At 38.8% G+C, this 14,233-nt stretch overlaps 2 non-coding genes across 2 annotated transcripts; one reads left to right on the forward strand and one right to left on the reverse strand.

Moving 5' to 3' along the window:
- On the reverse strand, nt 1-107 carry LOC112535785. The gene has a single exon (XR_003079864.1). It is a non-coding gene; the product is annotated as a small nucleolar RNA R71 (small nucleolar RNA).
- Nucleotides 108-11,554: 11,447 nt separating this feature from the next.
- On the forward strand, nt 11,555-11,661 carry LOC112535786. The gene has a single exon (XR_003079865.2). It is a non-coding gene; the product is annotated as a small nucleolar RNA R71 (small nucleolar RNA).
- The last annotated feature ends 2,572 nt before the right edge of the window (nt 11,662-14,233 follow it).

Raw genomic sequence — 14,233 nt, forward strand, 5'->3', positions numbered from 1 at the left:
AAACTTAGAAATGGCATATATTCTTTTGTACAGTTTGTTGATGAGAGCATGTACGATGCATAGGAGAGGTTTAAGGATCTTTTGAGATGCTGCCCACATAACATATTGCCAGTATGGATGCAGGTTTAAACCTTCTATAGAGGGTTGAACCTTACGACGAGGCAGATGGTGGATGTCAGAGTGGGGCGCTAACAAGAAGAGCTCGAAAGGTGCTCAAAATTTGATAGAGGAAATGGCCATGAACAATTATCAATAGCAATCCTCTAGGAGCCGACCAGGAAGACAGGGAGTGGTCAACCAAGTAGATTCTACAGCAGCCTTGGCAGCTCAGGTGGAGCTTCTAACCAAGAAGATTGACCAACTCCAAATGCCGATTCATACAGCAAACGTTGGCTACGAGTTTTATGGTGGCCCGCACTATAGTGTGAACTGTACTGCGGGAGGTATGTTTGCTTCATCTTCCTCTACTTTTCCATCTGTTTCTGTTATGTCTTCTGATGTTGAGCAGGTTGATTATATGGGGAATGCCCCAAGGCAGCAGAACAACCCTTACAGCAACACATACAACTCTGGGTGGCGCAACCATCCCAACTTCAGTTGGAGGAACAATAATGCCCAGGGTCCACTAGGTTTTCAGAGACTTCATCAGCAGCCACAATAACAGCCAACTGGGCTTGCACATGCTCCTCCTCCACCAGAAAAGAAGTCAAATTAGAGGAGCTTATGATGAAGTTTGTGACGTCTACGGAGACGAGATTCTAGCAGACTGATAGTGCACTTAGGAATCAGCAGGCCTCGATTCAGAACTTGGAGACTCAGATTTGCCAGATATCTAAGATGCTTTCAGAGAGACCCTCAAGATCGCTCCCCATCACTACAGAGGCAAACCCAAGGGAGCATTGCAAGGCTATCACCTTGCGATCAGGTAAGCAATTGTCTGGTTCTTTGCCTTTAACTGATAAGGGTGATATGATTGTGCAGGACGAGCCAGCTAAGGAAGGACTAGAGCCTGAGGTGGTAGAGATTAAGAGGAAGAAAGAAGACAGGCAAAAGAGCCCTGTGTGGGAGTATCAGCCCCCGGTTGCATATCCTGCGAGGTTGAGGCAGGATAAGGTGGACAAGCAATACAGTAAGTTTCTAGACTTGTTTAAGCAGCTGAAAATTAACTTACCTTTTGTTGAGGCGATTTCGCAGATGCCGAAGTACGCCAAGTTCTTAAAGGAGATTTTGAGCAACAAGAGGAAGTTGGAGTATCTTGGTTAGGTAGTACTTAATGAGGAGTGTTCAGCTATTCTCCAGAACAAGCTGCCACTCAAGCGACGAGATCCATGGAGTTTTATTATCCCTTGTGGTATTGGCGGTTTGCTAATTAGTGGTGCATTAGCGAAATTTAGGAGCTAGTATTAATTTAATGCCCACTAGTTTGTTTGTCAAGTTAGGATTGCATGAACCCAAGCCTACTAGGATGACTATTCAGTTAGCTGATAGGACTATTAAGATTCCTAGAGGTATTATTGAGGATGTACTTGTGAAGGTGGATAAATTTATCTTTCCTGTGGACTTTGTGGTGATGGATATGGAGGGTGAGAGCACTGTGCCTCTTATCATGGGCAGGCCTTTCCTAGCTACATCGAGAGCTATTATCGATGTAAGCGATGGGAAGCTTAAGATTAGAGTTGATGATGAGACCATTACCTTTGACCTAGCCACTTCTGTGAGACAGTCACTAGACCATGATAATGCTATGTATTCTGTTGATGTGTTTGATGATGTGGTTGAGTCCCATTTGCAGGAAATGTTATGTTCTGACCCTTTGTAGGTAGCATTAGCTGAGGATAAGGAGGAGTTGTCCAACGAGCAAGTGTTGGAGCAACTCGCTGTTTTATTGGCTGCTGAGCCGAGTTTGTCAACTGATTCTTATCTTTTTCTTGATAGGTCTGGAGTGCAGAAGTTAAAGACTTCATTCGAGGACCCACCAGTCTTAGAATTGAAGGAGTTACTGAGCCTCTTGATTTATGCTTTCTTGGATGAAGAGAAGCACTTGGCAGTGATCATAGCAGCTGATCTGACTCCCGAAGAATAAGCCATGCTGTTGGAAGTTCTAAAGAAGTATAAGAAGGCCTTTGCCTTCAAGATAGCTGACATCCCAGGCATAAATCCAAGTTTCTGCTCTCATAAGATTTCCTTGGAGGATAGTTTCAGGCCTATTGTTCAGCCTCAGAGACGACTCAACCTGAACATGAAAGAAGTGGTAAAGAAGGAGGTAATTAAACTTCTTGATGCAGGTTTGATATATCCCATTTCTGACAGTTCGTGGGTGAGTCTTGTGTAGGTTGTCCCCAAGAAAGGGGGCATGACGGTGGTAAGGAATGAGAGGATAAGTTGATCCTGACTCGGACGGTAACGGGCTTTCGAGTTTGCATTGATTACAGGAGGCTTAATGATGCACCTCGAAAGGATCATTTCCCTCTTCCTTTCATTGATCAGATGATTGAGTGTTTGACAGGTCATATATTTTATTGTTTTCTTGATGGTTTTTTAGGTTATTTCCAGATTCCTATTGCACTTGAGGACCAAGAGAAGACTACTTTCACATGCTCCTATGGGACATTCGCCTACAGACAGATGCCATTCAGACTGTGCAATGCCTACAGTTTCAACCCATTTATTATGCTAGCAAGACTTTGACAGGAGCACAGGAGCACTACACCACCACAGAGAAGGAGTTGTTGGCTATTGTTTACGCCTTTGACAAGTTTAGATCGTACCTCGTTCTCTTAAAGACCATTGTCTTCATGGACCACTCGGCATTGAGGTACTTATTCCTAAAAAATGATGCAAAACCGAGATTGATTCGGTGGATTCTGTTGTTGCAGGAATTTGATGTCGAGATCAAGGATAAGAAGGGCGCGGAGAATATGGCAGCGGACCATTTATGGAGATTGGAGAATCCTCACTTGGATGCACTTGATGAGATAGTCATAGACGATCGATTTCTAGAGGAGCATTTATATGTCACTCAGGTATACACTAATACTCCCTAGTTTTCAGATTATGCTAACTATTTGGTTGCTAGAGTTTTACCAAAGGGTATGACTTATTAGCAAAAGAAGAAATTCTTTGCTGATTTGAAATACTACATTTGGAAAAATCCCTTTTTGTTTAGAGTGTGTGCAGATCAGGTGGTTCGCCGTTGTGTTTATATCGAAGAGACCCTCCAAATATTATGGCACTGCCATGAAGGACCCACTAGCGGTCATTAAGCGGCAAACCATACAGCGAGGAAGGTGCTAGAGGCAGGATTATATTAGCATACACTCTTCTAAGATGCACGAAAATTCATTCAGGTTTGTGATGCTTGTCAGCGCGCAGGTAATATCTTTTCTCGTGATGAGATGTCCCAAACTAGTGTGCAAGTTGTTGAGATTTTTGATGTTTGGGGCATCGACTTCATGAGACCCTTTCCCTCTTCATATGGGAATAAGTATATTCTGATTGCCATTGAATACTTCTCTAAGTAGCTTGAAGCTCAGGCTGTAGCCACTGATGATGCCAGGGTTATTTGCAGGTTCCTTAAGTGATTGTTTGCTAGGTTTGGCACACTTAGGGTGCTTATTAGTGATAGAGGAACACATTTCTGCAATGCTCAGTTAGAGAATCCACCGAATCCGCCCAGGTCGGTTTACTAAAGAAATGTGTTGAAAAAGAGCAGGGAGCTAGAGTTGAGGATGGTTCTTCTAGTCATCAAACCGCAGGCCAGACTACTGCTATAGTACTTCTTGGACGACAACCTCAGGCAACCGATCACCCGAGAACCCGAGCTCGACTTGTCCCCACACCTATAACTGGCAGGCATCCTTACTTGATCTTCACCAACCAGGCGCATATTGAACGATTTCGAGTGGTGAGGATGAAGACACTTCTGACTGGGAGGTGCATTGATTGGCAGGCCCTGAGAGATGTTGGGCTTTTTGAAGAGATTTCTACTTTGCTGGAGACAGTACCATGGAATATGTTCTTTGACATTAGAGAGCCTACTTATAGAGAGCTAACTTTGGAGTTCTTCAGCACCTTTTGGCTTCAGGCAGCTATTAGGGATTTTGCTTCGCCAAACACAGTTTCCTTCAGGGTGACTGTTAGGATTTACAGGATGTCCCTAACTGAGTTTGGTATAGCTTTAAGGATATGGACTAGAGCGGAGGTGGACTCCGATTTGTTTGATTAGGTAGTTAGATATTTGGGGACGGATATAGACTTGTATTGGGAGGATATTAGGGCGGCACTCTTTCTCTTCGAGTCGGACCAAGGCTTCATGTATTTCAGACAGTTTGAGATACCTCTACAATATATTAGCGCACACATTGGCTGGTAAGGGTGAGAGTTGGGGAGCTCTCAATAAGCTGGATGTTGCTTTACTCTGGCATATTTGGCAGGGGACCTATTTGGATTTAAGGTTTTTGATGGCTGCATAGATGGATGAGATTCAAAGATCGGCTAGGAAGGCAATTATTAGTTTTGGACCCTATGTGACTAGGCTAGCTAGGAATATGGGGGTACTAACTCCAGCCGCTGTTTAGAGTATGAAAGAATTGGGTTCTATGCTGGCTGTTGGGACACAATAGATGTACAACATGCTGATGGTTACTCGGACCGAGTCTACCTCAGGCGGTTTCGAGTACCACTTGACAGGGTCCACTTCAGCTAGCCAGACGGGTGGCGATGGTGCTGATGAGGGTGATGATGATGATGTTGACATCATCGAGGAGCAGCTTGTACCTCCACCACGTCCCTCATTTAGGCCCATCGATGTTCCTGACCCATCTATGTTCTTTAGTCAATCAACAGCCGGTGCCTCTTCTTCTTTTTCACCAGGCACATTAGTAGCATCTAGATTGGATAGGATGGAGGCCCGGATGACACATCAGTGGTATCTTACATAGACCTTCCGTACCGAGTCTAGGGACTCAGTGAGAGCCTTGTGTTAGATGCTTCAAACACAGTCACATGCCACCCAACTTCTTCGGGATGACTTTGCTGCATCGAATATGGCATAGACAGGGCAATTCGACTCCTCTAAGCTCATGTTCTCTCTCCCTACCTCCCGCTTTCCTTGTCAAACAACCTTGACCGCTATCTCCTTGATACCTTCCTATCATATTCTTGGTTGCACTAGTCCTTGGGAACAGCGTAGCGATGGGCTGACTAGGTCTAGTTGGGTCATTCCACTAGCACAACTAGTGTCCAGCTCCCCCCCTTTGCCATTGTCACTACTGGTACCTGACCCCGTCGGCTCGACATTTTTGCAAACACCGACCCTTACTTATGGCCTTGCGCACCGAGATGAGAGAAGATCATCACAGTTTTCATTTTTCTTTACAGGATATCTCTCAGCAGTTGGCTCGGATGCGAGTATCCAGTTCTCATGTGCCACCACATGCGCCTACACCTCTACCATCGTCTGTGCCGGTATCACCCTTTGACCTTGAGGGTTTCTTTGACAGTTTTGGTGAAACCCACTTGTCCATTTCTTCTACTCCATTACCACCTGCTCCAGCCCCAGTTCCAAGTATTTCTACCAACGCTGATGCCCTGATGTCTCCTCAGCTTGATGATCCTTTGTTTACTCCGGATTTCACCCAGCAGGACCAGGGTGGCCAGGTTGATCGTGTTGGGGATTGAGGATCCTAGTTTTCTTTATTTATATTGTTGGACAGTTTATTTTCTTTCTATTTTTGTTATGGATGCTATTAATTCTATTTTAATTATAATTATTGAACGTTATTTTGGATCATGTGGGGTACTATACCTGTTTCACACTGAGGATAGTGTTTTTCTCAAGTGTGGGGTAGGTACCTTAGTTTTGTGCAGGTACCGACTTTGTTATCTCGAACCTCTGTAAGGATGGTTTGGTATTCTGCTGTTCTTATTTTGTTTTCATTTTCCTTATTGATTGAGTCCGTTCATTCTTACTGTTCTTATCTTGAGTTTTGTTTTAATCGAGTAGTTGATGATTTTTTTTTCTTTTGAATGGATACCCTTATAGCTTTTATCAAATCTTGTTGGGAAGAAGGCAATGAACGAATCTCTTAATTTCAGTCAAGCCAGGTAAAACTGGTGTTTTTCCTTAATCTTTTCATTTTACTTTATCTTGGATATAGAACACTGTTAAAATTGATGCTTATTATTATGATTGATTGTTTAAACTTTGGTTTGAGAGCTCATGCAATTTTATCCAACTCAAATGGTGAGGCTTTTATGCTCCTTCTGTTTTTGATTAGTGAGCATTGTACAGAATTTTTGTTTCTAGAACTTGCTTTGTGATGACTTTTGAGATTACATGAATTTTTGATAGTTATGAGATGATATGGGCACTTAGGATTTACACAATTTGGCTAAAAAACTAACCTTGTTTTTCCATTAGTGAACCAATTTTGAGCCTTAGCCTTTTCTTTCATAGTAATTCACCTTTGACACTCATTTTATCACTTCTATTCATTCTACCATTGTTGCTGGAAATTATATAAGTTTATGCCGCATTTCATTTTGGGTCAATTTGCATATATTCACTAAGTTGCTAGATTTTTTTCGTAGATGCTCCCTTCAATCCAAATGTTACATATCATTTTACTACTTTTAATTGAGCATTATATTACTTCATCCTGCATTATTTGTTGTTGCAGGATTAGTTAAAAAAAGATATATAATAATAATAATAATAATAATAATAAAAATAAAAATAATATATGTATATAATTTTCTCTTAATTCATTTCGAGCATCATCTTATTATTGGAGCAACTTAGTGTTCATTTTTGGTACAGTATTTGATTCTTGGCTGTTTTCTTGCATTACTTGCATAATTTTTCAACAACTTTTAGCCTACTTTCCATATTTCTCCATACCCTACCTTAACCCCGTTACAACCTGGCTTAAGACTCTTTGATCATGATTATTGATTATTTCACAGTAGTGGAGATTGGATCTATGAGCAAGCTTATGGTAACCACCTTTTTCTGTATTTTTGCGTTGAGAGCTTGGTGATTTTCTTTCACCTATATACACTTTTGTGTTTTGAGTGACATCTTGCAAGGCATGGTTCTCAAATTCTCAGTTTGGATGGTTTATCATTTTAATTTTCGCAGCTTTTTTTAACTTTGTTCTCTTTTTCAAGGATTTAGTGATTTGGGGATTTTGAGGAAATTTGTTACGGAGTTTTGAGACTTGTATTGAGCTAACCTCCAGCAATGTATTTGATTGAGTCATTTGGTATCTATTTAAGGAGAGAGTTGTTGATTGCTTGAGGACAAGCAAACTCTCAAGTGTGGGGTAGTTTGATGTAGATGATTCTATGCATGTTTATTGACTGTTTATCAGTTGTTTATTCGTGTATTTGAGTCATATTTATTCCTTTTTGATCGCACTTTGGTATGTTTATGAGTTTTTCAGGTTTTCAAACTCTTTGATGAGAAATTGATTGATTTCCGGGCAGAAACCAAGATATTTGGATGATTTACCTATATTAGATGTTTGTTGGATTCGATTCCTTGCTGGCGCGCATTTTGAGGCTTTTGCATGGGCCATCCAATGGCCCGTTACACAGCCTCCCTTGGACAATTTTGGAAATTTGGCATTTCATGGATGTTGGTGCCTGTTGCATGGGACGTTGCACGGGCCATGTATATCTGCACAGGCCGTGGCACGGGCTACGGCACGGGCTATGGCACTTCTGCCTATAAGTAGGCGCACGCAAAATGAGATAGGATTATGCTTCTGATTTCTGGACTTCTCTACGCGCGCGACCCCTCACTTCTACACCTTTGTTCTTGACATTTTGGGAGACCAACGTCATTTCAGAGGATTAATTTGGGAGATTCAAGCAAAGATTGAAGGTTCTAGACGATTGATCGAGACATCCGAGATCTATACTTGAGGCTGGTTTTAGAGTTGGCGCTTGCGACATTTCCTCTCCGATTCGAGAGAAGAGGGGTTACATGTTCCATTTCCTTTTCTGTTGTTCATTTCCTTTTGTATTTGTTTCTTTCATTATGAGTAGCTAGGGCTGCCGAACCCATTGGGGTTCACCTTTGTTGATGGATTGTGCTTAATTATTAGATTTTATTTGTCATTCTTGTAATCTTCTTTTGTTTAGTAATAAAGTTTGATTCAGTTAATTTGAGACGTTGAATTAATTGTCTTTTGGGTTGTTTCTTGACATTGAGAAATGCTTGTTACAACTGGAAATTGAATAGTAAGAACTAGTAGTTAACACTTAGAGATAAGGTTAATTCACTTGCCGATTTAAGAATTAATAACTATTAATAGATCTAAATCACGCTTAATGCTAATCTGTAATAATATGATAGGATGAGATTCCATTAGGTTAGTGCAGGTTTAGGAACTTGGTGAGCTCGAGAGAGGAGCCGAGTTCGATTCAGGATTTAGGCACGGGTAGCAAGATTGGTAATTTATAAAATCAACCTTAGAATTCCATCACTTAGGTCCCCTTTGAGTCTGCTTCTTTTGTTACGATTGTCTTTCGATTGTCAGTTGTCGTTTGTTCCTTTATTTGCATTCATAATCATTAATTAATTAATTTAGACTTCTCACACCTTATTTTAGACTAGATAACATAGCGAACATTAGTAACTTTAGGTTCACCCGATCTCCAGGGATACGACCTTGATACTCACTAGTGCTAGGCCGCATCGATAGGTTCACTGCCTTAGGTGTAGGTTGCATCAATAGCCCATCAACCTATGATAGAAACCTGCATGCCCAAGAAAACATCTAATAGCTTTGATGGAGGAAGGAGGTGGTAGTTTCTCAATAGTCTCAATCTTTGCTTTATCCACCTTAATTCTTTACTAGAGATTTTGTGTCCTAACGCAATACATTCCTGTACCATAAAATGACATTTTTTCCAATTTAGCACCAAATTGGTCTCCTCGAATCTTATCAATACTTTCTCCAAATGCTCTAAACATTCTTCAAATGAATTTCCATGGATAGAAAAGTCATCTATGAAAACTTCCATAATATCCTTAACCAAGTCATCAAAGACAGCCATCATGCACCTCTAAAATATGGCTGGTGCATTACACAGTCTGAATGACATTCTTCTATGCGCAAAGGTTCTATAGAGGCATGTGAAAGTAATCTTTTCCTAATCCTCAAGGGCTATTGGAATATGAAAATATCCCGAAAAACCATCTAGAAAATAGTAGTACTTATGCCTTGATAATCTCTCTATCATTTGATCAACGAATGGTAATGGAAAATGATCTTTCCTCATGGCATCATTCAACTTCCTATAGTCGATGCACACCCTCCATCCTGTCACAGTTCTTATTGGGACTAGCTCATTATTTTCATTTACCACAACTGTCATGCCTCCTTTTTTAGGCACTATTGTAGTGGACTTACCCAAGAACTGTCTGAAACGGGATAGATAATCCCGACATTAGGAAGCTTAATCACCTCCTTTCTTATTACTTCCTTCATGTTGGGATTGAGACGCCTTTGAGGTTGCACCACAGTTTTGAACTCTTCTTCTATAAGAATCTTATATGTGCAAAAGGAAGGGCTGATTCCCTTTATATATGCAATTTTCCACATTATTTCCCTCCGCCTCCTTCTCAAGACTTTTAATAGCTTAGCCTTTTGGTCATCTAGTAATGCAGAACTAACTATTATTGGTAGCTTGGATCCTTCCATCAAAAAGGCATATTCCAAATGATTCGAAAGCTGCGTGGGTTCCAAAGAAGAAGGGTCTTCAATGAAAGGCTTCATCCTTTCCTCTTTCAGCATCTCAATAGACTCGAATGACTGCTTTCTCATTGGCCTTATCGCCTTAAGGTAGGCTAATTGTTCTAAAGCTCCTGGCATTTCACATTTTTTTTTGTTCCTGTACCAAACATAATTCGAAAGGATCTTTAGCAACAATAAATGAAATATAATTCATAGTCTTATGCTCAATTTTATCATCACTAAAATCCTTGTCACCAAGTGCAAGCGGATGTTTCATAATGTTAGGGATCTAAAAGGTCACTTGCTGTTCCCCTACTTTAGAAATAAGCTTACCATCATGAACATCAATGATGGCCCTAGCTGTAGCAAGAAAGGGTCTTCCTAAAATAAGGGAACATCAACAATTTCATTTATGTCCATAATTACAAAATCCACAGGAAAAATAAACTCATGAATATTTACTAATAAGTCTCAATGATACCCCTAGGATATACAATAAATTTATCTACCAGTTGAATACTCATGAGTGTTGGTTTAGGTTCTCCAAGCCCTAGTATCTTAAACAAATTATAAGGCATAACACTAATGCTAGCCCCCAAATCAGCAAGTGCATTATCAATATTTAAATTACCAATAAAGCAAGGAATAACAAAACTCCCTAGGTCTTTTAATAGTCTCATTTCAATGATCACTGAGCTCTTTTCAGACAGTTGTACCATTGATACTTTCTCGAGCTTCCTCTTATTAGAGAGGAGTTCCTTTAAGAACTTAGCATACTTGGGCATCTGCGATAGAGCTTCCATAAATGGTATGTTAATATGCAATTGCTTAAAAAGATCAAGAAACTTACTAAATTGTGTATCCAATTTGTCCTTCTAAAGATCGGCTGGAAAGGATATTATTAGTTGATATTCTCTTACAATAGGGGTAGACTTTGATGTTAATTCTACTTTATCCTCTACTTCAGCCTGTACGGCCTTTTGTTCATCATTAACCTCTCAATTGTAGTAGAATTCTCATCTACTTTATTCAACTCAACTCTTTACCACTTCATAATGTAATAACCTTAAGCTGAGCCTTAGGGTTGGCTTCTATGTTGGTTGACAAACTTCCTTGTGGCCTTTCACTCAAAAGCTTTGCAATCAGCCCCACTTGATTCTCCAAAGTCTAAATTGAAGCTTGCTGGTTCATAAGAGTAGTCTCAGTAGTCTAAAACCGTGTTTCGGACACCAAGATGAACGTCTCCATCATCTCTTCTAGATTACTCCTTCTAGGAGGAGCCTATTGCTGGTTTTACTGTTGAAATCCTAAGGGTGGAGGTTTTTGCTGATTCTGATTCCCCTAAGACAAATTTGAGTGATTTCTCCACCTTGGATTATAGGTATTGCTGTAGGGATTGTTCTACTGCTTAGGAGCATTTTCCACATAATCAACCTGCTCTGGCTTAGCGAAAGTATTATCGTTTTGGCAATCTTGACTTTGATGACCACCCCACACCAATCACAAGTCATAACTTGTGCTTGTCTTCCAAATGAAGATATAGTCAAAGCATCCATCTTCTTGCTCATGGTCTCTAACTGTGCATTTACAACTACCATAAGGTCTACCACATGGATCCACTATCTTTGAATCGAACCTGCTCTCTTGGATTCTGCCACTAATAGTTCGTGACTGCCATATCCTCAATAAGATCCATAGCTTGCTCATGAGTCTTATTGTTTAGCGATCCACTTGCTGCAGCACTACTAGACTATTTGCTTGCGTAATTCAGTCCATTAAAGAAATTTTAAATTTACAACCATAAAGGTAAACCATGATATGGATAGCTCCTTAGTAAATCCTTAAAACGTTCCCAGTAATCATACAAGGTCTCATTCTCTTGCTGAAGAAACCTTACTATGTCATTCCTCAAGTTGGCTGTCTTAGAAGGTGGAAAATATCTCTCCAAGAATTTCTCGGCCAATTGATTCCAGGTCGTAAATGTTCCAGCTGGGAATGACTTCAACCACTTCTTTAGTTTATCCCTTAATGAAAATGGGAATAGCCTTAATCGAATATCATCATCTGATACCCCATTAATCTTGAGGGTGTCATAAATCTCTAGAAAATTATCCAAATGGGTGTTTGGATCCTCATTGGGAAAACCATCAAACATGCAATTTTATTTTGCACCATCTGAATAATGTTGGGCTTTACCTCGAAGTTGTTTGCTGCAACATTCGGCCTCATAATACTCGATGTGGCCCCTTTAAGAGTTGGACGTGCATATTCTTGCATGGTTCTCTCTCTAGGTGGAGCTGCCATTCTTAACTGTTCCTCTTCTTAGTTTGGCTCTCTCTCTTGATTCTGATTTTGTAACTCTGCTACCGTTTCGGGTAAAACTCATTTTCATTCTTCTCTTTACTGCTTCCTCAAAGTTCTATCCAACTCTGGTTCGTAAATGAATAGTTTCATCAAACTAGCTCAGGTCATGCATAGATTCAGGTACCTAGAGAAAACATAAACATAACAAAGATAAATCAAATGAAAAATAAAAATGCTAAATCCCTAGCTTTTGAATTACTAATAATATTATAATAGAAAAGAAGTCCTTGGTAATAGTACCAAAAACTTGATGCGCTCTATCTATAAAAGGCAAAGTGCTCTGATCATATTAAGTAATACAATGATAAATAAGAGTATCGTTCCACTTGGGACCTAATTTTGAGTACTACCTTCAATTATATACTAATGTTTAGCAATCAAAATGTTGTTTGGGTGTAGTAATATTCAAAGATAAAACAAGCTTGAAAACAAATATTAAAAAAATTGGTAAACTTATTAAGGATAAAGCCTATTTAGGTTGTGAATCCCCCTAATAAGTTAAGTATTGCATGAAATAAATAGCAATTAATTCAACTCAAGATTTGAATTGGCATCCCACAAAATTAGGTCTAAACATTTCTCAAGTGATTAAACCCCTAATTCCTAAGAGGAGGGAGAGGAATCTCTCCTCAAAACCACTCACTTAGGTCATGCATTAAGATTAAGGAACTATTGAATCAAAGGATTTTATAGATCTATCTCTAGTATCCTAATCAGTCCTCAGTCCCTAAGATGTTATCAATTCATAAAAAGTTATCTCTAATCGGTTTATGAAAATATATCCCAATTAATACATCGACTTGTCAATTGAAATAGATAATTAAGTAACCAAAGGGATGAAATTAATAGAAAAGATTAATTGCATTAACTTTGAATCAATCCATAGAAGACAAATTAGGATTCATCAAAATCTAAATAATAAGAAAATTAGATCCTAAACATTACAATAAAGAAATAAAGATTAAGGAAAGAAGATCTCAGACTATTGGTGGAAGAGCAAAGATAAAAATCTTGAATCTTGGAGAGTAAAAAAGGAATTGATGTTCTTCCTTGAGAAATGACCAATCAAAACCCTAAAAATGAAAGGATAATGAATTTTCTAAGTGTTTTTCTCTCTAGAAATAAAAAATATGACGGAACTCTCCTCAAACAACTTTAAAAGTTCCTCTAAATAATGTCATTTTATGTTCCATACGGAGACCATATAGGCACCATACGACTGTGTGACATCCTTAGCTCAAAATCGCTCTTGAAACAATCCTTTGGTCACACAGGAAGAGTTTGATTGGCTCAATGCACGCCGATCGACTTATCATTAAGTCGATCGACTTTAGGCTCCTGATTAAGCCGGTTTTGGATATTTCAATACTCCAATTATGAAACTCCAACTTTACATGCATGGAACACATAAATTCAATTAGAAAACGCACAAAACATCAAGTAATACATAGATAAACCTATTTTTAAGATACGAAAGATTAATCCTGAAAAAGAAAACTTAAAGTAAGGAAGCATGATAGTTTCCTAAAAACATAAACATTAGGCTAAGCATATGAAATTAATAAAAAACTTAGATCTAATCATGCAAACACATGTAAATTATCATCAAAGAAAAATGTTGATATGTTTATTTATAGCATATGATTATCATATTTTAAACCTAAGAATATAGAACTTATTATATTTAAAATCCAAGAACATAGAAGTTATTAGATTCAAAACCCAAGAACTTAGAAGTTATTAGATTTAAGATCCAAAAACATAAAAGCTAACATATTCAAAATCCAAGGACGTAGAAGTTATCGAATTCAAAATCCAAGAATATAAAAGTTATCTGATTCAAAATCCAAGAACATAGAAGTTATAAGATTCAAAATTCAAGAACATAGAAGTTAACAGATTCAAAATCCAGGAAACATGCATATCATAGAAACATGCAAATCATGCTAAAACCTAATTCTAACACATTTAACATTAAAAATAACAATCATTGAAAGAACTATAAAACACTGAAAAAGTAATAAAGAAATAAAAAATGAAGAGAAAAATGATAAAAATTGATGCTTTAAAAACCCTCTAGTTGTCACTGTATTGCGCAGATAATCGCGTCTCAAGTAATGAGG

Source organism: Ricinus communis, chromosome 2, assembly GCF_019578655.1.
Source record: "Ricinus communis isolate WT05 ecotype wild-type chromosome 2, ASM1957865v1, whole genome shotgun sequence".
NCBI lineage: Eukaryota > Viridiplantae > Streptophyta > Magnoliopsida > Malpighiales > Euphorbiaceae > Ricinus > Ricinus communis.